The sequence below is a fragment of the Leuresthes tenuis genome, unplaced genomic scaffold (genome assembly GCF_036924035.1).
Source record: "Leuresthes tenuis unplaced genomic scaffold, fLeuTen1.0.hap1 SCAF_12, whole genome shotgun sequence".
Classification (NCBI taxonomy): Eukaryota; Metazoa; Chordata; class Actinopteri; order Atheriniformes; family Atherinopsidae; genus Leuresthes; species Leuresthes tenuis.
In genome coordinates, this window is record NW_027325366.1 from 15,160,449 (window position 1) to 15,187,293 (window position 26,845).

The following is a 26,845-nucleotide window of genomic DNA, read 5'->3' on the forward strand; positions in this document are numbered from 1 at the left end:
ATTGACACCCAATGACCAGAGAAACCAGGGCATGGAGGGAAATAGAGAGAGGGGTTTGGAAGGCCTTGAGTATCACCACGATTGTCACTCAAACATGGTTGGGGGAGGTGAGGATGAGGGTAAGGTGAAGGATAAAGAGGAGAGAACAACTGAAGGGAAAAATGGACTAGTAATCATGATTCTGATGTGTTAGTTTAATCCCCTTCATTTTTTTTATGATTGTTTCCTCTTTCTTTATTTATCTGCTCAAAATCCAGCTTTATCCCTGGTGAACGATCATTTACACAAGTCAATAAAGCAGTAACCCTGAAAACAAGAAGCACAGCCAAATGTATCGATTTTTCTTGGCTCTACAGGGGCGAATGTATATTTCATCTGTTTTAAGCTGCAAGAAAACTATTGATTAGGAACTGATAAGATCATCTCTTTAAATAGACACAAATGCCTGTTTGCTTTATCAAAGAGATCTTTAACACTGATTAGGATTAACATATTCTCTATTGATGTATTTGCTCTTGTGAATGTATTTGCTCTTGTGAACATGAAAAACTCCATTTCTCTGAAAGGCTCCAGTGCTCTGAAAGATGGCTTAGATCTATTGGGTGAATGCACCTAGAGAACTTATCACTCACCTGTCCAAAGCTAATTCCGCCCAGTGTCAAGCATAGAATTGGATTTAAAGAAAAGGAAGTTACGTGGGTCCGTCTGCTGTCAGCAGGTCCCAGTGCCCCCTCTCACGTGTCACTTCAGCGCTGGGTGAACATGTTAAATTCTTAACAGGGTAAAGCACCATCACAGGCTATCTGTGGCTCTGGGCAAATCTCAGATGACACTTTCTATTCCCCATATACCCTACTACTTTGGCCCAGGATTACTGAGTATCTTTAAGCCGAAGCAGCACATTGTATAAGGACTGGGAAGTCAGTGAAGATCCTGACCATGTGACAGTGATGGCCTAGTATCTGTCAGGCAGATGCAATTATAAGAAATTATAAAGTAAACAAAAAAATAAGAAATTAGTGGATGCTATGAGAAATATTTTTTACACAAACCCCTCTGAAGTAGGCAGGTCATACTTATATTCAAGCAGCTTTCTGGTCTCAGTTTGGAGTGTTTCACCATTCAAAAAGCAGTGGTTACAACCACACAATGAGAATAATTGCTGTTGTTCTGAGACTGGTCGGGGTCAAGGGTGAGGCATTATCCTGAAATATTTCTTCTGAGTAGAAATAGCTACCTCAGTCGTCAGCCATGGCCTCCTCACTTCTTAGCCTTGAGGCATTCAAATTGACAGGTCTCATTATGTGTGAACTCCCAATATTCCCCTTCGTATTCCACGGCCTGTCAGTCTCCACCTGTCCATCCATCTCACTGCTGCAGCACATCAGCTCCCACTCACTGACAACCACCATCTCCTCAACAGCTTTCAGGCTGCGAATGAGCCGCAGAGAAGGTGTGTAAGTGTGTGTGTGTGGGTGCAGGCAGTGCCAGGCTTTATACAAAAGGCCAGGCTAACTGCTGACAATCTGACAGGGGTTCTCTTGTAAACAAACTGCAACACCCAGTGTGACCTAAACTATAGCATTCTGCCGCAAATTAGAAGAGGACTCACACCTCCCAGATCCAGTGATACAGGCACCTCCATATAAATATATGAAAGCGCATACACATATAACGACACAAACAGGCTTGATGATACCTTTGCAGAATCTTAAGTACCTTATGCAAACTGTATGTTTGTTGGGGAGGCACAGGCAGAGTACTGATGAGTGGCTCATTATGGCAACACCAGCGCTACATACTGGGTATCGCATAATCAAAGCCTGGGGGTACGTATTAATTATCCTTTTGAATAGTGATGAAATTTTAAAAAGCTTCTCCTTAAGGCTCACATCACGGATAGATGAAACAAAGCGCAGCACAGCCTGCGCGCTGAGGCTCACATGTGTTTTTACATCTGTTCAGGATATTTCAATTTGATGCTCAACAAGCTGAGACTGAGATTAAAGGATAATAATGTGTCATCCTCCACACAAGCAACTCTTCCAGAGCAAGTAATAGCACATCAGCAGCCAGGCAGGCATCTCTGCTTCTGGAGGAAAGCTAGCTAACAGCCATCACAGGCGAAGTCGATCCAGACACGCATGTGTCTCCTGCTTGTCTCCAGTCAAGGTCACTGAGGCAACGTCTCTCTCTTTCCCCTCACACATTCCAGTTGACTGGAAAAAGAGAATACCCTGTTAGTGTAGCAGATGAGGGGTGGGGGAGATGTACTGAGATTTGCTTGAAAGAAATATTTATGAGCTGATTTTTTTAAAGAAAGCATTGTCTTTAATGAACATGTTTAAAGGTTGTTTCACAATCTATAATTTATATGGCAGTGCTCTGTCAAGGAAAAAGGGCTAGTTTCAGTTTGTACATGCGAATCCCTGATCATGATGGTAAAGTGCATCGTGAATATCTGCTCTGCCCGAGAAGTGTGACTGTTTGACACCTCGGAGGTTTTTGGAGACACTCATGAGGAGGTGTGGAGGCATTGTGAGAATGAGGATATTTGTTGCTAAACTGTGAGGGATCTCTGATTGACACACACTGGACATAGAAACCAGGAGATGGAAGGAAGAAGGTTTGGAAGGCCTTGAGTATAAGTGAAACTGTCACTCATCAGCAGAAAGGAGAAGTGTGAAGGTGAGGAAGGAAGGACTGTGACTCAGTTTAAAGTGTCACTCTAAGCTTAATTGAAGTCTTTCTTGAAATCCTATTTCCCAGTAAGTAGTAGTAAATAAGTAAGTATCAATAATCTGAGTATGATTGGGTACAAGGAAACATTTATTTTTGTACTTCTTTCCATCAGACACATTTATTATAAAATAGCTACTGATTAGCAAGTAAAGACAGTTTTTGCAGAAAAATAAAATACAACTTGCTTTGGAGGCGAGATATTTTTGACATTGCCTGTTATTATATCAACATTCATATATTATAAAAGACATTTTGTTTTTTAGTGTCTTCAAAGACCATCTTTCAGATGACATTATTGTTTTTTTTTTTTTCTCTTTCAGACATTAAAGAACGCCTGCAGAGCACGAGGAGACATTATACAACTGTTTTCAGTCCAGTCCATTCACACAGTCAAATTGAAGCCCGACCACGAGCCTGCTGTTCTTATTCTGTATGGGGCATTCCTGGGGTTTTAAGGGTTATGTGTAAAGAGTGCAGCATTGCTCAACTGTATGAGAAAATACATTTTAAAAGTAAAAATGCCAGCAAAATTATGTGTGAGATCAAATTTGCAGTCAGAGAAGTTGATATTGTCGCATCAAATTATGATCTACTACTCTGAAAAGCTAGCAACAAACCTACCCATAAGTGTTTGAAGTAGCAATAACAATGATGGCTTGGCAAAAGCGATGGATACATTTAAAAATTCAAAAAGAGGAATGCTTGTTAACTGACACGGAAACAACTATCAAAATAGCATATGTAAATTATATTAATATATGGTTGAAGTACTTCAGGAAAGTACTCAAACTGCTGCAAATGAAGCTTCTGGTGCTCTGCATATATGTTTATTCCTCTGTATCACTGCAGAGTGACCTCTGCATTGATCTTTCTGTTTTGTTCTGCAGTTCACTTGATGAACAGCTGTTTGGTGGCAGGATTTCTGTGCGTATCTCACACTGAAGCTAATAAATGGTAAACAGCAGTCACTTTTACATGAGAAAAGAGAGAAGATGCCAGAGGAAATGGTGTTCATGTCTGCTGAACTGATTGACTTTTTTTCAGCCTGATCTCACTCCAACAGCAACACACAATGCTATTTTGTCAGAATCCCTTGAAGTTGCAGATGTATGCAGAGGAAAGTCTTTAGTGTCAGTTTTCAATGAATCCGATTAATGTGGAGAAACAGGTTAACAGTGTGTCATTATCAAAAGTACTGGATTGCTTAGCTGTATATTTTAAACAGAATTCCAATCTTTTTGCAAACACAACAAACTACTTTTCATACTTAAACTTAACCAAACCAAACCACTTGGGACACTTGGGACTGAAACCAAAAGTAAACAGAAGTTAAAAGGAAAGGGAAAACAAGGAACTGAGAAAGCAATTGTCCCAAAAGGATCTTGAGCTCAAGATCATTTACTCAGCCTGCCCAAGACTGCTGCAGATTGGGAAGGAAACAGGTTCCCTGTGTATGGCACATAGTTACGCAGGCAGAATGCTGGTTGATGTGTTGGCATTATGAGCAACCTAACCTTCATTTCACGTCAGCCTTATCTTTGATAATTACATAATTACAAATGGAGCAGTCAAATCAAAGTCACAGTCTGAATCGCCACTAGATTTAGTTGCATTTTGGGGAGACTCCCATCAGACTCCGTAAACCTGTAGGTACAAAGTAGATTTACACAGAGCCATAAATCAAGCTTAGATGGAACTAATATGTTCAATTATACCAACCCAAACACCTGTTTGCACAGTTTATTTAAGTATATTAAAAAACAACAACTTGAGATTAACAAATTAGAGGCATGATGGACATACTGGAAACTTAATGCATCCATTATTCAATGTAGAGTCAGATGTATTGGTTAAACTCTGATGTCATTTTTTAATATCAGATTTTATGATAATGCAATTCAGAGTCGCACAATATCTGAGAGTTTTTGACATCTGAAATAATAAGTGCTTAATATTACACATTATCATAACCAGCATCCGTCTGCATCATGCAGTGTGAGTAGCTTGTAATTCCGTGGCGTGTGCTAACACTGTCTGCTTCTGAACGTTTCTCTTTTTTTTCACTGAATGATAAAGTATAAAACTGTTTTTGCAGATGAACAGTATAAAAAGTCAAGAAGCCAGGCTTCATGACAACATGCATCAGACTTTCTTTGGTTCAGCAGTGCAACGTTTGCCTGGATGTCTCCTTCTATGACCAGAGCAGATGATCTAATAGCCTGTTCCTGCTGCACATACACCCTCAGTGATGACAGCATGGGTGAGCAGGTGAGGTCACAGCCAATTGTCACTAATAGGAGTGAGATCAGCTGCGGCACTGGCAACTGTGTAGAAACTCTAACCTTATTATTTACAAAGCAGTATCTCGAACTTTATCAGTCTCAAACAGAGGTTTGCTTTCAGTACGTGCAGCTGAGCAGATTATCACAGACAAAAAAAAAAGAAAAAAAAGGAAGAGAGGGGAAAAGAAGCTATACTGTAGCTGTCAAAATTTCAACCTGTCTGAATTTCTCTTTTACAAGTGCCTCACTATAGGTAAACACAAACACACACCCGCATAAAGACACACGTATGATTACACAACCAGTAAAAAGTAAACGCCTACACATACACACACACTGCAATTTTCTCAGTCAAGAATGTTGGAAAAACCTGTCAGACTCTCACAAAGAGAAGCAAATATATTTATTTATTTGAGTTCAAAGTAATTACTGGCATTACCACGAAGCTTGGCTGTGACATCTTTTTATAAAATCAGGTGTCAGAGTTCGGCAGGTAGAGACGTGTCTGGGAGGAAATGTTTTCCTCTTCTAATCTTTAATCAAATTAAATAGGTGAGCGCTTTTTCCTGCTCTTGCTCTCTTTCTGTTTCTCTTTTTCTCCCTCCCATTACATGAGATGTGAGTAGATAAGCCTTGCCTTAGACTGCCAAGCGTACACCTAGATACCATGAAAAATTCCGCTTGTCAGCTCCTCCATAAATTTTGGTCCTGAGGAATTTTTCAATATGATAGCGTGAGCACACATAGCGCAGCTCAAGGAAAACACCAGAGCCATGAATCCAATTTAAGGTATTTGTTTCCATTTCCGGCTATTTGGCAAAGATGAGACTAGATAAATATGTTATTCATTCCTGCCAAACACAGTGGCTTCTGAGGAAATATGTTACTCTTGCCTCTTTTCTTTGACTTTAAATAATTGAACAGAGAGAAATGAAGGCCTCTGCAGGGTTCATATTGAGTTTTTACTTACTTTACCCCCATCTGTTACTACTAGCTGCTTTCCTTTGCACACGCACACACATACAGATTCACACAGAGGCAGATCAGATGACAGCACGATTGTGTGAAATCCGTGGCTTTGAACTTTTGACAAAATAAGTGAGATGAAGATAAGTGCAGGTACAATATGGTCAAACTCCGCTGGGTTTGCAGATGCTCACACTCCTCCTCTTCCTCTACGGTGAGCACCACCAGAAGCCCGAGGGCCCTGACAGAAAAGATATGACATATTTTGAAAAAGAAAAGAAAAGAAAAAAAACTAAAAAAGGGGGATGAAAACAACTTCCCCCCATAAGGAAAAAAAAAACCTGTGTTTTACATCGTTCTCACAACGACAGCTTCAGGGACAGTTTATGTGCAAGAGACTAAGATACTTTGACACTGTCAGCTTCTGTCACTGAAGGTAACGATGGATGCTGCTGCAGCAAAGCGGCCTGCTCGTCTTGCGTTGATCAGCGTGCGTGTGAGGCTGTGAGATGCCTGGGTCTTTTGTGTGTGACTTCATGTCTAGAGGCCTTTATGATAATGAATGTTAGGTCTTCCCCCACTAAAACATATCAATAAATAAAACATAGGAACTTCTTCATTGTGGTTGATTCACACACCGAACAGGCGCAGGCCCCTTTTAGCTCACTGCCACTTTAGGGGAGTGTAGCTTAGCTGTGATACAAATACACCATCAAAAACACTTAAGATGAACAATCCACCTGAGACTGAGAAAGCAGGCTTTTTATCCACAGAGAAGAAGAACTATACATAATTAAGAGAGGAAAGTGTAAAGATGTAATTGGTACGTTGTTGATAATCTTGATTACCATTATTAAGTAGTTTTTAAAGAAACATGACTCTGAGCCATATTTAGAGGATCTAACTTATTAATCAGGCAGCTGTTTGCTATAGCGCTTCAGAGAAATGCAGCGGAGGTACAGTAATATCTCAGTGTGAGTGTGTGTCTTAGTGGAGAAAATATAACATTATGTTAATATCAATATACCAGTAAGAAAACTGAACTGAGAACTTTAGCAGGCCTGAGGAGGGATGCAAGAAACAATTAAACAAAACATTTATGAGGCTGTAAAAAAAAAATCACTATGCAGTGAGAATAGGAGCTCAAAACTAGAATGAATACAGTAAGAACACACTTTAAACTAAATTGGGCACACTGGTGGCCAGACAAGTTCCCCTTTGGGAATTGTTTATTCAGGCATAAATCTTTGTTTCTTTTTGTTTTTTTCTTTAACTGGAGAGGTCATGTTGTTGGTCTTACCCTCAGGTTTGACGTCGGCTCACAGGTGGTGTATGCCGTCCCGGCTCAGATCATCTCCAGCCATCCCCAGGCTCACAGCGCTCTTCAAACACTGCTTGACCGAAAAAAACCCCCAAAAAAACGTGGTTGAGTGAAAACAAAAAAGAATAGTTAAATATTGATTACCTACAAATTCTAAATCTATTTTCAAAGCCAGAATATATGAAAGGGAGAAAAAAAAAGTGTGCAAAACAAAATGTGTGTAACTTGTCTAAATGAGCCAATTTATTGTGGGAACACAAAAAAAACACAACAACATAACAGTGGCCTAAGTTTCAACATGTGTATTCATTCTGGAATCTTAATCCTCCAGCATCAATAATAGCAAATTATGTTGATATCAGTTAAATCTGTATCTTCTCTGCACACCATATCAAAGACAGTCACTGCCAAAAGGGAAATGACATCTAAAGTAAAAGACGTGATAACACTAAATAAAATACCAGCTGTTTCGCATAAAAATGTTCATTACCTACCTGATTGAGACACTTGGGCACTAAATCACATAGTATGAACAATGTGCTCTTTTTCATTAATCAGCCATAATCACAAGGATATAAAATTAATAGAGTGTCACACTGGAATGGCAGAAGACACACAATTTACAACGCAATTCATATATCATGTACTTTATCCTCTGACAGCAGGACCTCAGGTTGTTCAACACAACCTTTATAAGCTCCAGTCATTATTGTTGATACTTGTCGTCATAGTCATACTGCCCTCCTTTGGTCAAAAATTATATCACAACAACTGTTCATCTGCTGCAGTTAAGGTTGGAATATTCAATTTAATTCATAGCAATTTAGGGTTATTATTTTCATCATGTATAATTAATGACAAGTTTCCTCATAGTGGTGATGCACAGTTTAATGACTTTCAAATACTTTGTTCCCTACAGTACATAAAGTATTGTTCATGTTTGTCAGATGGAGGCACAACAGGACGTCTGTACCAGATAGAAATACTCTCTGTCTATGTATTGCAGTATGTTTGTTATGTATTTTTGGCTCATAAATTGTAAATCATAAAAAAAAGCACAAAGTTTTGTGCCTTGCTGTAAATGCTGTAAACCTTTTCTTCCAGACTCACAGTACAGCAGTGACAACTGTATGCTTCTTACAACTTAATAATCCATAATGTAATCTTGAAGTGTTTCCAATTTCGAAGACAACATTGGACAAAATTTTCATGCTTCTGTTCAATATTGATGAAGATCGTGTTAGGAAACAACAGTAAAAATCACTGAAACAATTGTTGTTCAATTCTAGTGATGACAGTATGACTCATTGTCATTGAACTGAGGTGTTTCTACTATAACGTATACTATGCTACTTTTTTACCTCCACTCCACAACATTTCAGAGAAAAATGTTGTTGTTTCTATGCCACTGCATTCATTTGAAAGCTGTAGTCACTTTTAAGGTAAAGATTTTACCCGATAGATAATATAACAAGCTTTCAAATATGACACATTGTTAAAGATTAAATCAATGGTTTGCAGCCTTTTTACCATCTGATGTCAGCGAGCAGCATGACAGTTTGCAGTGTGTAGTCGAGGTCTGATCGCAGCTATCTATAAATTGTTAACAGCTTCAAACCACTATATCTCTCCCAAAATTTCTCAGAAGTTTTCATATCACTTTTATGGTCCAATATCACATTTAAAATCAAAAATGTTATAAAAAGTTAAAAAGACGTAAAAATAAAAAAGTGTAAATTAACTTTTTCTTCTTCTTTCTGTGAACACTGATCATCTCATAACCCTCTTTATGTGGTGACCCTGGACTAAAAACGACATATATAGTAGTTCAAATTATCTCTTACATATACCTCTTACGTATCTTCCAACATGCTTCCAACTGCCAAGATCACAGAAAGCAGGAGCCACTCGTTAGGGAACATAAGACATTTTGTTTTGGCGGGGGAAAATAAATAAATGACAGTTAATTGTACTTTTAACAGTTTACCCATGAAAATATTTCTGTAGAAGCTAATTTACAAAAAAAAAAGCTGAGTATCAGTCTTCCAGTGGTTGCCAACATGATCATTTCCAGGAATTTGCTTAGTATTGTTGTTTGAATTGTAAAAGGAAAATGTTTTGTTTTTTTTTAACTATATTTTTTACTCTAAAAGGCAGCAGCACTTACTAAAACGAATCTGAAAACTTATTTTAAATGCTTATGACCTAAAGAGTATTAGGAAAGCTGTATTTTCTGACTGCTCCCCATCAGTGTCATGACTTCTGCTCAGACTTATGTTGCACTTGTAGCAGAGGAGCTACTGCACTTTGTCATGGGACAGCTTCCCATAAAATTCACAAAGTGACTCAACTGAATGGATGGACCTTGTTTGCTTTTAGGGAAACATATTTTGCTTCAGTTAAGTGGTTTAAACATATGGCTGAGGAAAATGTAGAACAAAAGCTCTATATTTTGAAGGCCCTACACACCCATAGTAAATGTAGACAGAATGCCTGATTAGACCTGAGTTTGACTTCAGCAACGTTACCATGCACGGAAGAACTCACAACTTTATCAGTGTTGTGGGTACATATGCTCCGCCCGTCTTCAACCCAATCAGAGGTCTGGTTAATGAGCAGAATTGAAAAGATGGGGCATCTGAAGCCACATGTAAGCTGGTAAGTGAAGGACTGAAACCAAATCTGCTTTATCAAGATGAATGTGCTGAACAGACTGTCTTCTTTTTCATGTTGCTTTGAAAAAGAGTAGTCAGCGGAGTTCACTGGCTTTGGTTCATGGGGACAAATGTTTAATAGTCAGATTGCTTAAAGCTTCTCACAATGAACACCACCTTTTTTTGCCGCAGTTTGTGGTCAAGTTTATAGGAAATGTGGTGCTGATTTAACAGCACATCTGGCATATAACAGGAGGGCCGTTATATAGGCCATACGGTAGTTTAATTTGTTAATGGTTAGTATGCCAAACACAAGATTTTATAACCAAAAGCTTACATTTAAAAGGTGTTGTGTTATGTTTACTTTGAAGCCTGGAGTTGTTTAATGTTTATAACTCATACATCTCCTCCCATTTACATACACCTACCGCCTCTGTTATACACATGCAAGCATTTGTGTACAAATCAGCTGTTAAAGTTTGTTTTAATGCCTAAATGCATAAGTTGTAATGTGCTGTGTGTTACTGATACCTTGCAGTATGACTTTTTCTGCAACTTCTGCCAACTCACGTACAAACACAGATAATAGAGAAGTGAAGGCTGGAGGAGTGATATGCTACATTACCTAACACATCTTACTTTTCTAGTTTTGTCTTTTGTTCTTATTGACTGTGACTGACATAACTAGTACCAGACTTCTCCTTCAAAGATACTTCATCCCGCTGTTGCACAGGAACCAGCAGCACTCCATATATTTGAATTTTATTTTGAATTACAAGGAGGACGTTTCATATGTGCCATTGGTTGCAGTAACACAGCCAGAGGGACTAAGTTCGATATTTCTCTTGTTTTTCTCAAACTTTAATAATTCTATGAAACATATACTGACCACTCTGAGGTTTTTAACTGGTGAATTTAGTCTGAATAGTTGTTAGTGTTATGAGTATTCAAACTTCCTGTTAAGATTGTATACACACATGAATCAATGTGAGCTGCAGAAGCTCATGTTGTGACTAAATCATATGGCCTATAATGAACATTTGAGTGATAAAAAATACCTTCAAACAGTGAGCACAGTGCTTTTTAGGTTAATGAGATATCAGTTGACTTCTATATGGATTTTACTGTTGTAAAGGTTTGACTGTGTAGTTGTCAGAGGCCTGACTAGAATAATGAGTACCCAAAGTCTGGGAGGCAGGCTGAGGGTAGCCGATTTAAAAAACTGGACATGTTTAGGATATTGTCATGATTGAAACCAGATGGCACTGAGAAAACACACTCTTTTCATTTTTCATTACGCACTCATTCGCAGAAAGTCCTCCTGATATGTCCCCCTCTTTTGAAGAACAGATTTTAAACCATGTCAAGCTGCCTGCGATGAGTTTCTAAATTAAATCTTTAAGTGTATTTTTAGGATTGGAGGTTGTGAAAAACCTGGCAACTTGTCTGCTCAGGGAATTATGCCAAAAGTTTATTTTTCCTCATTTGCTGAATCAAAGCCTGAACATGCCAAAGAACTTACCCCCCCCAAAAAACTCAACACCCCATTAATGTGTACGTTTGCGCATACACAGCCACAGTACCCCAGGGCCAGGAAGATGGTTTGGCGGGGGATCACGAGGAACAGGTCAACATGAGGAGTGGGGGAAGGCGAGGCAAGGCAGACGGAAGAGTCAAAAGCAACCAGGCAAAGTCTTTGAATCCAGTGGAATTCCTCTCCTCCTCCGCAGCTCCTCTGGGAGGCGTCAGGAGCCTGTGGAGAGAGCGAGGTAAGACGGGGCCTGTCAGGAACAAAGCTCCAAATTCACATGATATGTTTTGCTAAAAGGGTGAAAGAGAAATGAATCAAAGCTTTGCGGGATCAAAGTAACGCAACAATAAAGTCAAGGCGGTTGCCATGGGACCAGCAGGAGATGCATATCATTTATAAGTTGTTCTTCAGCTCTGTCAGATGTGGAGGGAATTGATTGTTATTGTTTGGAGGATGAACTGCTGCTGGAGGGGGTTAAGAGCAAAGGTCATCATCACACAGTGAGAGGAATATATCTTCTCACTTGTTTTAAACAGCAGCTGCCTGTGATATGTGTCGGAGGCCACTGAAGAAGCACCTTAAACTTGTGATAACAGACAACAAGACAGACGCGACGACAACTTCGTCAACCCCATAAATATCTTACCGCCACATACCACTGATAGGCTAAATATTTGTTTTGCATCTTACACTGTCAGAGGTTATAATCGTTGTTACTGTTTAAATGGGATATCAAACAGACTTGAGTTACTACAGTAACTACAGACTTTCATTTTCATTCATGCTGTGTAATTCCCAACAAAGGATGCTGGAGCACAACTGTGGCAAGGAATATGTTGGGCCGTTTTTTCCCAGGTTTTATTATTTCACATGATCAATTCAACAAAGATAAAAGAAACACAATTTCTCATTCAACCTCTAGATACAGTGCTGCCTCCAAAATCGTAGTTACATTGGGTAAAATATCAATAAAAACAGAGTGCAATGATTTAAAAACAATCTAAACTGCGTAAAGGGAAATCATATAATTTTATTACATTTTAATATATATACATATATATATATATATAAATAATCTGAGAAGATTGATTTGATTTGATTTTGATGCTAAAAACACACAAAAAAAGTTGGGACAGGACATGTGATGCATCACCATTTTCTAAACTGCTCTGTAACAGCAATGGTTTGGGAATTGAGGATGCCAGCTGCAGTTGTTTTTAAAAGTGAAATGTTTTCTTTAGGTTTCTTCATATAGGATAGTTGCTCAAGAGTTTGGGGCCTCCTTTGAATATTTTCATTCGAGAGTCCACCACATGTGTCAATGCATGACAAGTCTGGATTGCAGCCATGTCAGTTGAACTTGTGGATATCTATTAGGAAGCCATGCTGTTGTAATATGTGCAGAATGTGGTCGTCTTGCTGAAAGAGCCAATGCAGCATACGTTGTTCAAAAAGTTATTCATCGTTCAGCATCAAGGGTGCCTTCACAGATCTACACAGTTACTCATACCATGTGCATTACCATCACCTATTCTATGCTGTACTATACAGATGACAAGTTATATAAGCTTATATATAGCTAGGAAGACGCAACACCCTTCATTTTGGGCTCAGGGTGATGCAGAAAAACTAGTCCATGCAATTGGCACTTTAAGATTGGACAACTGTTAATCCTTGTAATTGAGCTGTCACAAAGATTCTCTGAAAAGCCTCCAGCTGATCCAATTTGCTGCAGCGAGGGCTCTGACAAGAGCTGGCAGGAGAGATCATGTTCCTCCAATTCTTACTACTCTTTATTGGTTATCTGTGAAAAAAAAAAAATCCGAGATAGAATTTAAGATTCTTCTCCTCAGATATAAAGTTATGAGTAACCAAACACCATTGAATGTTAAATACCTCATAGTTCCATATTTTCCATGCAGTGCACTTCACTCCCAGAATGCTTACTTGTGTGTGAAGGTCAGTTATCAGTTACCAGGCCCCTCTCTTATGGAACCACCTGCCAGTTTGGTTCAGGAGTCAGATACCCCCTCTACCTTTGAGATTAGGCTTTATGATAAATCTTGTGAGCCATCCCTTTAGTTACAAGTATTCTGCTATAGACTCAGACTGCCGGGGGAACTATGTTCATGGATTTGGCATACGCTTTTATCCAAAGCGACTTACACTCATACCAGTTAGGTAGGTAGTGTAAGAGGGCCTTGCCTGAGGACCCCTACTGGAGATAGTACCTTTCATACGGGGAGGGGGTCAGGATTCAAACCCAAAAAAGGCAGCAATCTTACCACACTATCCAGTTATCCAGTACCCTACCATGATTTATCTTTCCTCACCCTGCTCTCTTTACATTTTATTCTTTGTGTATGTATATATATATATATATATATATATATATATTTTTTTTTTACCCCCATAGCAGGTATACCTAGTGTTTTTTGGGCTTCTGTCCTATCTCAACCTCCAACTAATTGAGGCAGATGGCCACCCTCCCTTAGTCTGGCTCTGCTGGACGTCTCTTCCTGTCAAAACAGAGTTCTCCTCATGACTACATCCCAACACCTGCATGCTCAGGATGAGAGATTGAATTAAACTGAAGATTCAGTGTGGTCTTTTGGCTTCACTGGCTGGCTATTCTTAGATGACAACTGGATTCAATTGGATTTACATTGAACTTGTTTATCCTCTGTTTCAAGTGCCTTGAGATGACACATGTCATGAAAATGCAACACAAATGAACTGAACAGAAGACAGCATTTGTGGGCCTTGGTAACATGTATCTTTTCTGTGCATTGTGAAGGTTTAATTTGCTTTAGGGGATGCAGTAGAAAACTGTGTTCACTGACAGCAGTTTTTGGAAGCGTTCTGAAGACCATGCAGTGGTACAATTGTGCAATGTTTTTAATGCAGCACTGCGTGAGGACAGACTAAAGATCAAAACATTTCAGTGTTGGATTACACTTGACCCTTTCAGTACAGATATTATTATGCATTTAATCTCTAATGATCTTATATAGCATAAATAATAAAACCTTGTGAAACATCAGAACAAGTCTTTTTTGTGTTGCTTGCATCAAAATCTGCTTTGGTCAAAATACCACAGGCATAAAGTACGAGAGTTCACTTTTTAACAGTGAACAGTTGGTTTTCAACAAGCATGCCAACATGCTAACTTTGCTAGCAGCCAAAGAGTCACAGAATGAATTCGATCTGAAATACAATTATATTGCCTGACAAAAAACTGGGTGGCACATACTAGCAGGTTTTTGTTAACCATTGCTAGAACATGACCCTCAGCAATAAAGTCTATCCACTGGACTTTTATTTTTCTAAGGTAATAACAGGCAACAGAGCAGTTCACCTGAAAGGCCCTGGTTCTAACTCGCCAGCAACATCTGAGCTAGCTGCAAATCTGAAACAAATCACTAGATGATATTTTCAGACCTAAAAAAGCAACTGGGTTTTGTTATGTCTGAGCTTTTGAGTTTGTAGTCGCTTTCGAAATCAATCCATCTACATAGCCTCAACCACAGTGATATGTATATTTATTTATTTATCACGTTTCACCTTTAAATGACTAACTCATTGTGGCATTTTGTTTTTAGGTACATTTCACACAGTGTTTCATCTGTTTGGATAGGGTTGTTATTTTGGTTTTGAATTATTGACCTATAAAACTTCTTTTGTTGTATAATCTCTTTTGTAATAAAATCTGAGAACCCCACATGCTTCCCAGGACATTTTTGTGTCAATCGTCTGTGAGCTAATAACAGGGGGGAAAAATGCCCAAGTCGGTATCTAAAATCAGAAAAAGCACGCCTACCAAAAATTTGCTTATTGATTTTTAAACAGCTTTTCATTGGTCATGTACAAGTATATTTACTTAAGTATTGTGCTCATGTACAGTTCTGAGATACCTGTATTTTTCAACTTGCCAAATATTCAATTATTTATTATTATATCTTGTAACCCTTATTCTCTTTGTAGGAGTGGGTTTCTACACACATCACATGCATAAATGGAACACGTTTGCTGTGTACTGAAATATTTAACTTATGTCTAAATTACAGATATTTCCAACTTCCCTTATACAGAAAATCAGTCAGCGACTGACATGACGATGAGCATGTTATCAATTTATTATCTTTTATAAATGCAGGTGCCCATGAGTGTGCATATGCTTGTCTACGTCTTGTGTGTGCCCGTGCAAATATGAGACCCAGTCTGTTGTCCGCTCTTTCAGATTGCACCTATGAGAAATCCAAAAATAACAACAAAGAGCCCTCAGTGAGTGAGATGAAAGCTCTGTCACCAATCATTTCAGCTCGGAGTCTCCTCCCCTACTGTATCACTGAGTGACACCTCACATATCGAATGGAGACAGGAAGGGGAAGCATACTCTCTTATTTGACCACAACAAATCATTTGATAGCTTAATAATATGTTGTTGGCTTTTTGTGAGGGCAAAATGTGCTCTGATTTGGAGCTGAATGGCTTCTGTTTTCTCGCTTGCACAAATGTAAAACAAACATTACATGAAAATACTGATGCTGCTCTTATATAAATGTGTCCTAAATATTACATATAATTATTTTACACGAGCAAGCACCGTTGCCTCACAACATGCATCTTAGGTTAATTGTGTCTCTGAAATTGTCCTTAGGAGTGAGTATGAGCGTGTGTGGGATTGTTTGTCTCGTTTGTCTCTGTGTGGCCCTGTGATGGACTGGTGACCTGTCCAGGGTGTACCCCGCCTCTCGCCCGATGACTGCTGGGATAGGCTCCATTCCCCCTGCAACCTGACCGACGGATTAAGAAAATGATGAAAATGGATGGATGGATAGATTATATTACGCGTTGCAGTATTAGAATATTAGCACACTAGAAGGGCTCTGAACTAGTGGCAGCCAGTTCCAATACATTTGTTTATATTTTGTCTTTGTATCTTCTTTAAATTTATACAGAGCTTTGTTTCCATGAAAAATAGACAAATTATTATTTTTTTAATTCTTTACACTGGTTTGGATGCTGTGCTGCTCGAATGATTTCTGATGGTACTTTTTGCACTGTTTATCATGTTTAATGATCTTTGATTAACAATGAAGTTAAATATGTGAGCGACTGATTGAGCCTTCCAAAGTTCTACTAATGCCAATGATAAGACCCAAAAGAATGTAGATCAAACTAAAAAAAAGAATTCCTCGAGCTGAAAAGGTCCTATAGGTCATTTGTTTATAGCTTTTAATACAATTCACATTGGCATCCTGTCAGGTGCCAACCCTACATGCAGCAGGGGTGAAATACAACTCATACGTGTTTCCACATCAGAGCAAAAGTCACTCTCAAGTCTTCCGTTTCAGAAGCCACAAAGTCAACATAATGAATAAGGAGACACAGTAAAGTGCAGTGCTTTCAACCACGGGCTTTGTGGAACACGATCGAAACCTACATAGGTTTCATCAATGAAACAATGAAACTTTACTAAAACGCTTTTATCCTTATTGGGTTTAGACAATAACATTAGTTTGTTAGAGCTAGTAAAAGATCTCAGTTGGGGCTAAAACTGACTGAATCTGTCTACATGAAAAATTGTTTCTGGGGGGGAGAACAGCTAGGGAAGAATCTAGAACAGGAGCAAAACTTAAAACTAGAAGAAACACACTGAAACCATTTCTTTCCTTTATTCTTATGGGGAATGTGAGATCACTGGCAAATAAATGTTAGCGCTTGGGGAGCTTACAAGGACACAACTGGTATATTGGGAATGCAGTTTTATGTGTTTCACCAAGGCATGGCTGCAGGAACACCTCTCTACATGGCTTTCAGACCATGCAGACAGACAACGACTGCAGACAGACAGGCAAAAGTAAAGGAGGAGGGATTACTCTGCTTGTTGTCTTAGTTGTTAGTTTCTGTCCATGTCACCTACCCAGAGTTCAGTGATACTTGCAGACAGAGTTTAGTTGTTGCCAAGCAACAAAAACAACACCCCAAAGGCATTACTTATTATGTCTGGAGATTTTAACCTTACCTCTCTGTCTCTGCAACACTTAGAGCTTTCCAACAGTTTGTCAACCGATGTATTTTACTTTACTATTAATCAGTTTGTTAATTTATTCTCTGTAATTGATACTACATACATAATTTTCCTTCAAATTTCAAATTTAGTTCAATATGTATATATATGTATATCAATATGCTTTAGCTTAGCTTAGCACAAAGCTCAGCTCTGTCTGAGGCTCACAGTTATGTGACAACAAGCAACTCTGACACAAAAATCTGCTATCATCTGGTATCTTGTTTTTTTTTTTTTACAGAGAACTGTAAGTGGCATATAGCTTTTGTAGGGTTGCCAAGCAACCAGGACAAGCCTTTCTTTAGCGCTTCTTGCAGTTCAATAGGAAATCATTTGCATTCAGTATTTCGGTTTGCTTATGCTTTGCTTATTAGAAAACAGAACAAGCCAAGATAAGCTAATCATGTCCTTAAAGCTTAGTACTTTATGCACAGACATAAGATTTGCAAAAAATACCAGTGGCATAATAAAAGTAAAAAAATAAAAGAAGCAAAAAAAGTACAAAGAAAACGTATATTAAACTTTCTCAAGAATTACTGCTACTTTACAGTGCAATGACTGTAGAATCTTCAGATCTGATATGTGCTCAAAAAAAGCCAATTTTCTAAAAAGGAAGTACTCTACTTTAGTATTTTACACAGTCGCAAGTACTTAAATCCATTGTGAAAATCCCTCCATCTTTTACCACTGATGTCAGGCCAACAAAGCTACAAACAGTAGAGAAGGACTCCATTGTTATTTCTAACTGGTAGAAGCCCTCAGGTTATTTTTTCTCTGCCTTGAAAGAAATCAATGAAGCACAACTCACTTTGAACAATTGCACATTTGCTGAAATCAGATGTGGGTTGAGGAGCCAGCCATCATTGGGTTTATTCTGTTTGTTGACAGAGGGAAACTTTGAAAAACAAGCCTGTTCTTTGAAACAGGTGCCCAAGTATGAGTTCAGTCAATTCAGAAAACGGACTGATTAGAGGATGTTTGTTATTCTCCATGCAACCATTTGGATTCTGTGCATCTACCACAAAGTCACAGAGAGGCTTTTGATATAAACTATGATACTGTAGTTTTTTCAACAAAGATATTGCAAAAGTTTGACATGGCCATTTGTAAATATCCCATATGTTAAATGTCTGCCCTGTCAGTTGATAAAAGCACCAACAAACATTTTAACTTGATACAGTCATTTTGTATGGATGTTTTCTTTAGCTAACGTTGCCCCCAAGTGGTTATTTTGCAAGTTGCATGAAATTGAACTTAATCTACTAAATCTGATGAAAGGTTGACCTTGCTATTAGTTAGAAGGCTTTGATGACATCATCCTAGATAAATGTAAAGTTTAAAAACCTGAAATCATGACCATAATGTGCTTTCACTGGCTGCTAGACAACAGCGAACACAACTTGCAGTCCACCCGGTTCACAAACTCAGCTTATCCTCTTCATCAACATATGGAAGTGTTTTCAAATCGCTATCTACTAGCAGCAAATGGTCTTAAATCAGTCATTTTAATATCAAAGCACTTAACACTAGAATGATGATTACTTGCAGGTGGATATTCATGCTGCTTGTCAAGACTGCATTTGAAGAAAATGACTGAGCTCTTATCCGACACGTACAGTACAGCCAGTGTTCAATAGGCAAGATCACATTACAGAAGATTACTTTGGAGTTTCAGCAATTTTCCCAAATTACACTGGCCTTTGGTCTCTGGTAAACTTGATTGACTTGAATGGTTTTCATTAGAAAGCCGAGCAGCCTTTGCTGTAAATACTGATACACAAAATAACAGGCATTTGAGGGTGAGTGGGTGTAGCTGGGACACTGAAAGCAGACGTATATGCAAATCATTTCTTGAGAATGCTTCATCAAGTTTAGAGGGAACTAAGATTTTAGTTTTATTAGTCTTGCTCATCTGTACTTCACAAGCATGACATTCTTCTTGCTCAACACCACAATTTGGCGTCATGTAGTTTGAAAGGGGACTTCATGAGTAAGCGTAACACAAGTTCTGAATTTATTGAGTCATTGAAGGCTTTCACAAAGTCAATGTAGGAATGTATTGTAATTATCTGATGTTTTGATAAATCTGGTTGGCATTCAAAATAAAACCAATGTTTTTCACGGTTGGTATAATGTTTGAACTTCAGCCATCCCCCTGTCTTGCCCCATTCACGGAACAAAATCTGAGTAATGGAAATCAATTAGATGTCGCAAGGAGCCTGGACCCAGACTGACAAGAAAATAGCCATGAATAACACTGACCACCCTTATTATCATTCTAGAAAAATACTTAGAGATGGATCTAAAATGAAGAGTAATCCACATACACTTTCTATCTATCAAGGCCAGACATATTCCCACATGCCCCACAGCTATTTGGCTGCCTTAACCATTGCCTCAAAACTGAAATCCCAGAGCTATATCTGTAAGGAATTAAGTGTTGCTGTCAAATGCTTCTACGCATTAAGAGAATATGCTGACCGCAAATGCATAAAGCACATATCAACTTCTCAAACCTGGCCACATCAACCTTAATTCTGATAGTTTTCTGTTCTTTCTGACATACAGTTGATCTCTGCAACACACATCAAGCCAAACAGGGATCTCTGTGTCTCTCAAGGTTTTTGAGAGAACTCTGTAGGTTTTGGTTGCCATCTTGAGGAGACCAACAGACACGGCAACAACACTGCACTCCCTTCAACTTAAGCATAAACATTAGGGTTACATTTGAGTAATATCAAATACTGCTGCTATAATTACCAAGGGTAAAACAATATCATGGACAGAGGGGCTGCCTCAGAGATAAATGTCAGAAGATAATTGTAATAATATTAAACTAAGTGTTAAACTTAGAGGGAATTGAACTTATCTTACAGTATGACATCAAACCTGAGATTACATTGAATGTTTCCGGGACAGAGGTAACTTTTCTATGCGACACAGGTGCAACACGAACTGTAATTCATCCCGATGACATTCCGGGAGTTGAGGAATTCAAAGAATTATTTGGGTCAAATCAGCAAATGGTAAGAGCCATCCTGAGCGTTTATAAAAACTCTTGATTGTCAAGTTATCTTGTCCACTTTGTGTCCCTGTAACTTACTGGGAAGAGATATACTTCATATATTGAAGTTAGGAATAGTTCCAGAAATAAAAGGGTTAATGGTTGTTTGAATGAAGTCTGCTCAAACAATGATTCAGCATGACACGAGACCACCTTCATACTGGTATAGTTTGGATCTTGTGTCTACAGGCCCCTGCTCTATCACGCTTCCTCTCCTTAAGAAGGCAAAAGAGCACGTCTCAGGAGAGCTCACCTTCAGGTCACCAGATGAATTACACTGCACTATGTATTACAACTACACTCAAGGGCCTGACACAAACATATGAGAAACGTTTTCTCAGAGAAATACAGACCATGTTAAAGTTAGAACACTTATACTTTAAGATCATGTAATGCACCTCATGTGTCACTCTCCAAACCCACTGGAGGCATTTTGGTGTGTTTGTGACTGCATGTGAAGAAGCCTCAGATTGGGAGAAGGTGGAGCCAGGAATAGAGTATTCTGAGAAACTGGATGCATATACTTGTCCATTAAATTGGACCACGCATGCAAAACCAAATGTACACTTACAAGGACAGATGTGGCAGACTAAAGGTGCCATTTACTATGAACTGTCGAACTTATACTGCCAAAGAGTTTGTTTAAATATGCTGCAGTATTGAGCCATGGAGGATGTAATGTCTCTACAGGAGGGATAGTAGCTGTAATGAACAAGGTTTTACAGCATATGGTTTTATTAATAATAAATATTAATATCATAATGTTATGAAAAATAATTTTTGTCTAACATCTCAAATATGTTCAAAATATGATCCACAGGGTGGCCTAGGATCGGGTCGAGGACAGTTCCCGAGGCCGGAGTACCCTTTTCAACGCGTTTGTATGGATTTCATTGAACTAAATAAAGGTATCTGCCTGGTGATAATTGATGTTTTACCAAAATGAGTTGAAGTATTACCATGTGCACAGGCAGATGTACTCTCAACACTGGTGAATTAAATATTTCCTAGATTTGGAATTGATAATGGGACGCACTTTGTAAACAATATTACCTTCCTGACGGCAAAGAACTTAAAAATAGATCCCAGAAACCACTGTGCATATCATCCACAATCAGCAGGTTTGGTAGAGAGACACAATGGAATAATTAGGTCAAGACTGAAGAAAATAGAGGAGACTGGAAAAAATTATGTTACTACTGTTTACCACTAGTAGTCCTAAACGTGCATATCACTCCAACTAGCACAGGATTAAGTCCATAATGTATAATGTATGACCATTTTTACAACCACATAACTATTCACCGGACATGATGCAGAAAGAGAAGAAACCTTAGCAGGGTGGCTGACATTGAATTATGCTTGGTTGTTTTATGTAAAGACAACCAAAAAGTCCATGTGTATTCTGAAAAGTACATATGTGAAATGTATGTTAATACAAGGTTTCCGAAGAATCGCCGGTGTATCAGTTGGAATTTTGTTATAACGAATAGTCGTCCATAACAGGTTATAGTGATCGGAATAAATGACTGGAATGGATGATGTATACAGCACGACAAAATAATCAATCTAATTGTATTGAATGTGCTAAAGCCAGATCACATTTAAGAATTAAGCAATCACTCTGACCCAACTGGTTTCCAATGTCCATTACAATTGTATAATGAATCTTTTGTACCCAACATAAAGCAATGTAAAACTCTCTCTTTGTTGTTCCCAGCAGTTAAGAAAAGAGATGTACTGCCCTCAGCGTTGGCTTATAAGAGTAATTATGCATGTTTCATCCACAGGGGTACGGGTGAGAAGGTGGGTACACTCATGTCAGATTATTGTCAAGAATCCATCAATATCACTCAGGACACAGGTAACTACTCAGCATCTTGGTTTCAGACTTCCATGAGAGCAGACCGCTGGTGGCTGTGTGGGGATATGAAACTGAGGTCCGTCCTTCCATCTAACTGGCAGAGCAGCTGCGCAATGGCCCAACTACTGATGCCTCTCCATCTATTCCCTGTGGGGGACTTTAAGGCCTTGGGTGAGAAGCTGCAACGTCTCAAGCGTTCAACTGTGTCTGGAGGTTCATTTGACAACAGAGTGTACCTGGATAGCATTGGGGCTCTGAGAAGTCCCAGATGAATTTAAAGCTAGAAATCAAGTAACTTCAGACTTTGAATCTTTTCTTTTCTGGCGGGAAACAATAAATAAAAATGTTTATTGGATAAATTATATCTACAAGGCATTGCTGAACAATTAAAATGTTTGAAACTTTTTCCTGTTCCTTTATTCCTAACAATACTTCCCCAGATGGCAGCATCACCAAGAGGGACTCACATCACTCTCTGAAGAGCTAATATAAAACTTAGGGATCAACAACCCCTTCACTGACATGATGGAGAAGTGATTGGGTCTCTGTCTATTGTAAGAACCATAGTAGTCACCTGTGCTTGATGTTGTATCACATGCTTGAGAGGACTGTCCCAAAAACAGATTGAAACCACCCTTACAGGTAGAGGGTGATGATGACAACGAGCTACACGTGGATGATGGAGACGAGGATACAGATAACATTTAAAGTTCAAAGTACTTTGAATGACCCCAAGTGAATTCTCAATGATTCGTTTAATGATTATTTTTGCGTTCATATGAAAGACCAATGAACTTTTTCCTGCTAACATTCGTCCACAGGTTAAATTAACTGCATCAGCAGCAGAACCACTACAGGACTCAAAGTCAGGTAACTGACCAGGTGTCTGGAATTCTGGAAGGGGTGCCCATCATACCAAGATGATGGTGGAACAATCACTAATTTATATCCACATGTGTACAAAAGGTTGGACGGCGAAGCGAAGCGCTCCACCCCAACTAAATGAAAAGCTGATTTAAAGAGTTTATTCCACCAAGTAACGTTTAATAATCTACAGCCTCCAACCACTGTATGGCTGAATTATATTCTGAAGTGTCCTAAAAGAGGATTAATTAGGGAATAAGAGGTGGTAAAGACCTCTTCCTGGAAGTGAAGTGCTAGTAACCTTCCAAGATAGCTTAATAGTTCCAGACCCAGCCGGAATGATGTTCGGCCAGAAGCAGCCAGATTGCAGTGTTGGTGATGGGACTCGACTGAATAAACTGCATTGCATTATTATTGTTGTTTGACTATTCCTGATTATTTATTTATTCTTATTTTTCGTTTCATAAATTTTTTCCATTTAATATCCATTTCATATTATTCACTAATTGCATTTAATCATATTTTTATTTAATTTGAATCATAATTCTTATTTTCATTTCATTCATTTTTTGTTTGTGTATTAATTTTGTGTTTGCTAATCACACATATGTCCATCGCCATTCATTGGAATCAACAGTTCGCAGTGCGACCTTTGATACTCAGTGAGTGATTAAGCAGTCGGTCGCCAGGGGGAGAATGGAGGCACAGGAGAATTTTCCCGTAAATACAACAAATGGGTTTTTCGCTCCCATGCACTGCGAACAGTGGAAGATTTTGATGTTAAAGATTTAAAATTATTACGAGATGAAGAGTTTTTTACGGTGTTTTGTTTTTTTAAACAGGAAGGAAATGTTAGAAAAATGATATAGTCATATAGTTATACTATGAGAAAAGCTGCAAGAATAAGAGTTTCTGTGATGGACGGAGGCCTCCTCCTGTCTTTAGGTTCTCATAACACTGTGTAGCGAGCAAAATTGTTTGTGACTGTCTAAGTCGTTTTCCTATAACACTGAATGGCTAGTCCCATAACATAGTGTGGCAAGTAATGTCCTTTTCCCATAACATTGTGTCCCATAACATTGTGTGGCCAGCAAACATAAACAATATAAATAGCAAGTACCATTTTGTTAGTCAGATAACTCTGAACCAGCTTCCTGACAGGTTGTGCGGACTTGTCTCTTTTTTGCAAGAAATAAATAATTTGTGTTAATCGTATCCAGCGACTCTGAGGCGAATTTTGAGAGAATTTTTCTGACATGTGATAATCCTGTTTTAAAATGCCATGATCAAACAGACCACATAACATACTGTATATGCTGTGTTTAAAGGGTGAGAGCTCTGAAATAAAAAATCTTGAGATAAAGACATTCCCGCCCTCCTCACTGCCAATCTTCCCTTAGTCTATTATGAAGTCAAAAGTAAAAATGAAGTCATGTCTGCTGGGGAAACACAATGCTTCAGTATACTTTGATGAGATCTCTCTTAGATGGTAACACTACATAGATATTATTACTTCTTGAATCATCAATCCCCAGCTGCATCACCATAACATGAGCATTTAGAAGCCTGATACACCCATTCAAGCCACAGCCATCATGCAGCTGACCACAACATTAAGTACTTTTAGAATGACAGGCTTACACTAAACTATCCCAGGCAGCTTGGTTTGGAAAACATTATCACACTGTTATGTGAACCACACACATACAGAATCTTCTGTCTGGTGTCAGTTATATATATATATTTTTTTTTTATAAAAACATTTTTTCCATTGCTAATGGTTCATACAAGGTATGATTTAAAATTTGAAAGTATTTCCCATATTTAACTCAGTGGTGGAAAAAAATATCCCTTACTTAAGTAAAATTATACTAAATAATAAAGCACAAGGATTTGTATGGTCTTTCAAACTCATGTCTGATAATATTGAATTACTTATACAGAAGCATCAATATGTAAGCAACAGGTTACCGTGGTAGGCGTTGGAGGTGCTGCTAGTTTGATCTACTTTTTATGTAGCTTTCGTATACACCAGATAAATCTGAGGGATTGTGAAACAACGATAAATGAGAAGGTCAAGAATAAAAAAAACAAAGTTTTTTTCCAGTTTCAATCTCATATACTCATGAACATTAATTAACAGTTAAACATTTGAAAAACACGGACACAGAGGGGAGAAAAAACCTTGTTTTCTGGAACTGTTAGCTACTCACAAACATGACACAGGCTCCACACAGGTTTTTGTAAGTTGTCAGAGGCCGAGGAGATAAGAAACCATTGCTGTAATCTTTAATCTTCAAAGTAAATGCTGTGGGATAGGTTTTGTGGAGCACAGGTGATGCATGGGGATGTCCCATTCACTTTCTGAGAAGTCAGTGTAGGATCCTCCCACTTTGCTGAGTAAACGAAATGATCATTTCAAAGAATTAAAAAAAAATCTCTGTGAAATTTTTACGATGGTTAGAGCATGCATTGAAGTGGGGTTACAGTTTACGAATAAAACACAAAAATGCATCTTCTCACACACAATAATAGGGTTCTGTATCATCTAATCAATATTCATATTCATTTGGTTACTTTCATCTCTAACCAGCTGCAGAGAGGAATTTAGAAATCATTTAGGCTGATCTTTCTGTGGTGGTTTATGAGCATATGTCGACATTCAAAACTGTGCTTTTAAAATTCAAAGGGCAGAGTAGGAACACCATCACATTTTACACGGAAAACATGACATGTTTCTATTGACATATTCATTCCATTTTTGCAGATTACTTCCTACACTTACTTTAACCCTTTAACTGCCTGCTCAACTGTTTGGTAGAGCACATTTTGCGTCACTATATCTAATTGAGGAGAGTGTTGAAATCAATTCAACACTCACAACAACACAGTAGAGCTCAATTCAACACAGTAGAGCTATCTCTACTGTTTGCTTGAGGTACGCTATGCCAAAAAAAAATTCATTAGATGTTATTCGTCTTTAAATAGTAGGCGTGTCCAATTCCCCTCGAACAAGGAAGTGAAAGGCGGGAAAACCACTGCATTTGATTGACTGTTTTTGGTGAAATTTTGAAAGGTAAGCATATTTATTTTGACATATCATACTGTCAGAGGCTTCATTGAACATAGCTATTTTACTTATTGCCACAAAACAAGTCTAACAAATGTGTAAGAATTTTTTGAAAATGACCTTGACCTAACGGTTTATTTGTCAGTTTATGATAAAACTAGCAACATTAAGGTAATTTGATTAAAATTGACTATTTGCAATTAAATAACAAATTTAGATGATTTATTTTGGTCAATATGAAAGATTTAATGTTATTCCATCATACATATGTTGAAATAGTTTCCTAAGTTTGGAGTTTTTCTCACTTTCAGATGTTTTCAAAGTAGGTATGCCAAATATCACAACGTATTTGTGAAAATATCTGTAGTGGTAGTGACACATGCTGGCATACAAACATCACTACAATTGTAAGAG

General features: G+C 38.3%; 1 long non-coding RNA gene across 1 annotated transcript; it reads right to left on the reverse strand.

The window, feature by feature from the left end:
* Positions 1-527: 527 nt before the first annotated feature.
* On the reverse strand, positions 528-11,718 carry LOC140319840 (uncharacterized). Its single transcript, XR_011917984.1, has 3 exons — positions 11,549-11,718; positions 7,291-7,381; positions 528-2,219 (listed from the first exon to the last, which is right to left on the reverse strand). It is a non-coding gene; the product is annotated as an uncharacterized lncRNA (long non-coding RNA).
* Between the last annotated feature and the right edge of the window lie 15,127 nt (positions 11,719-26,845).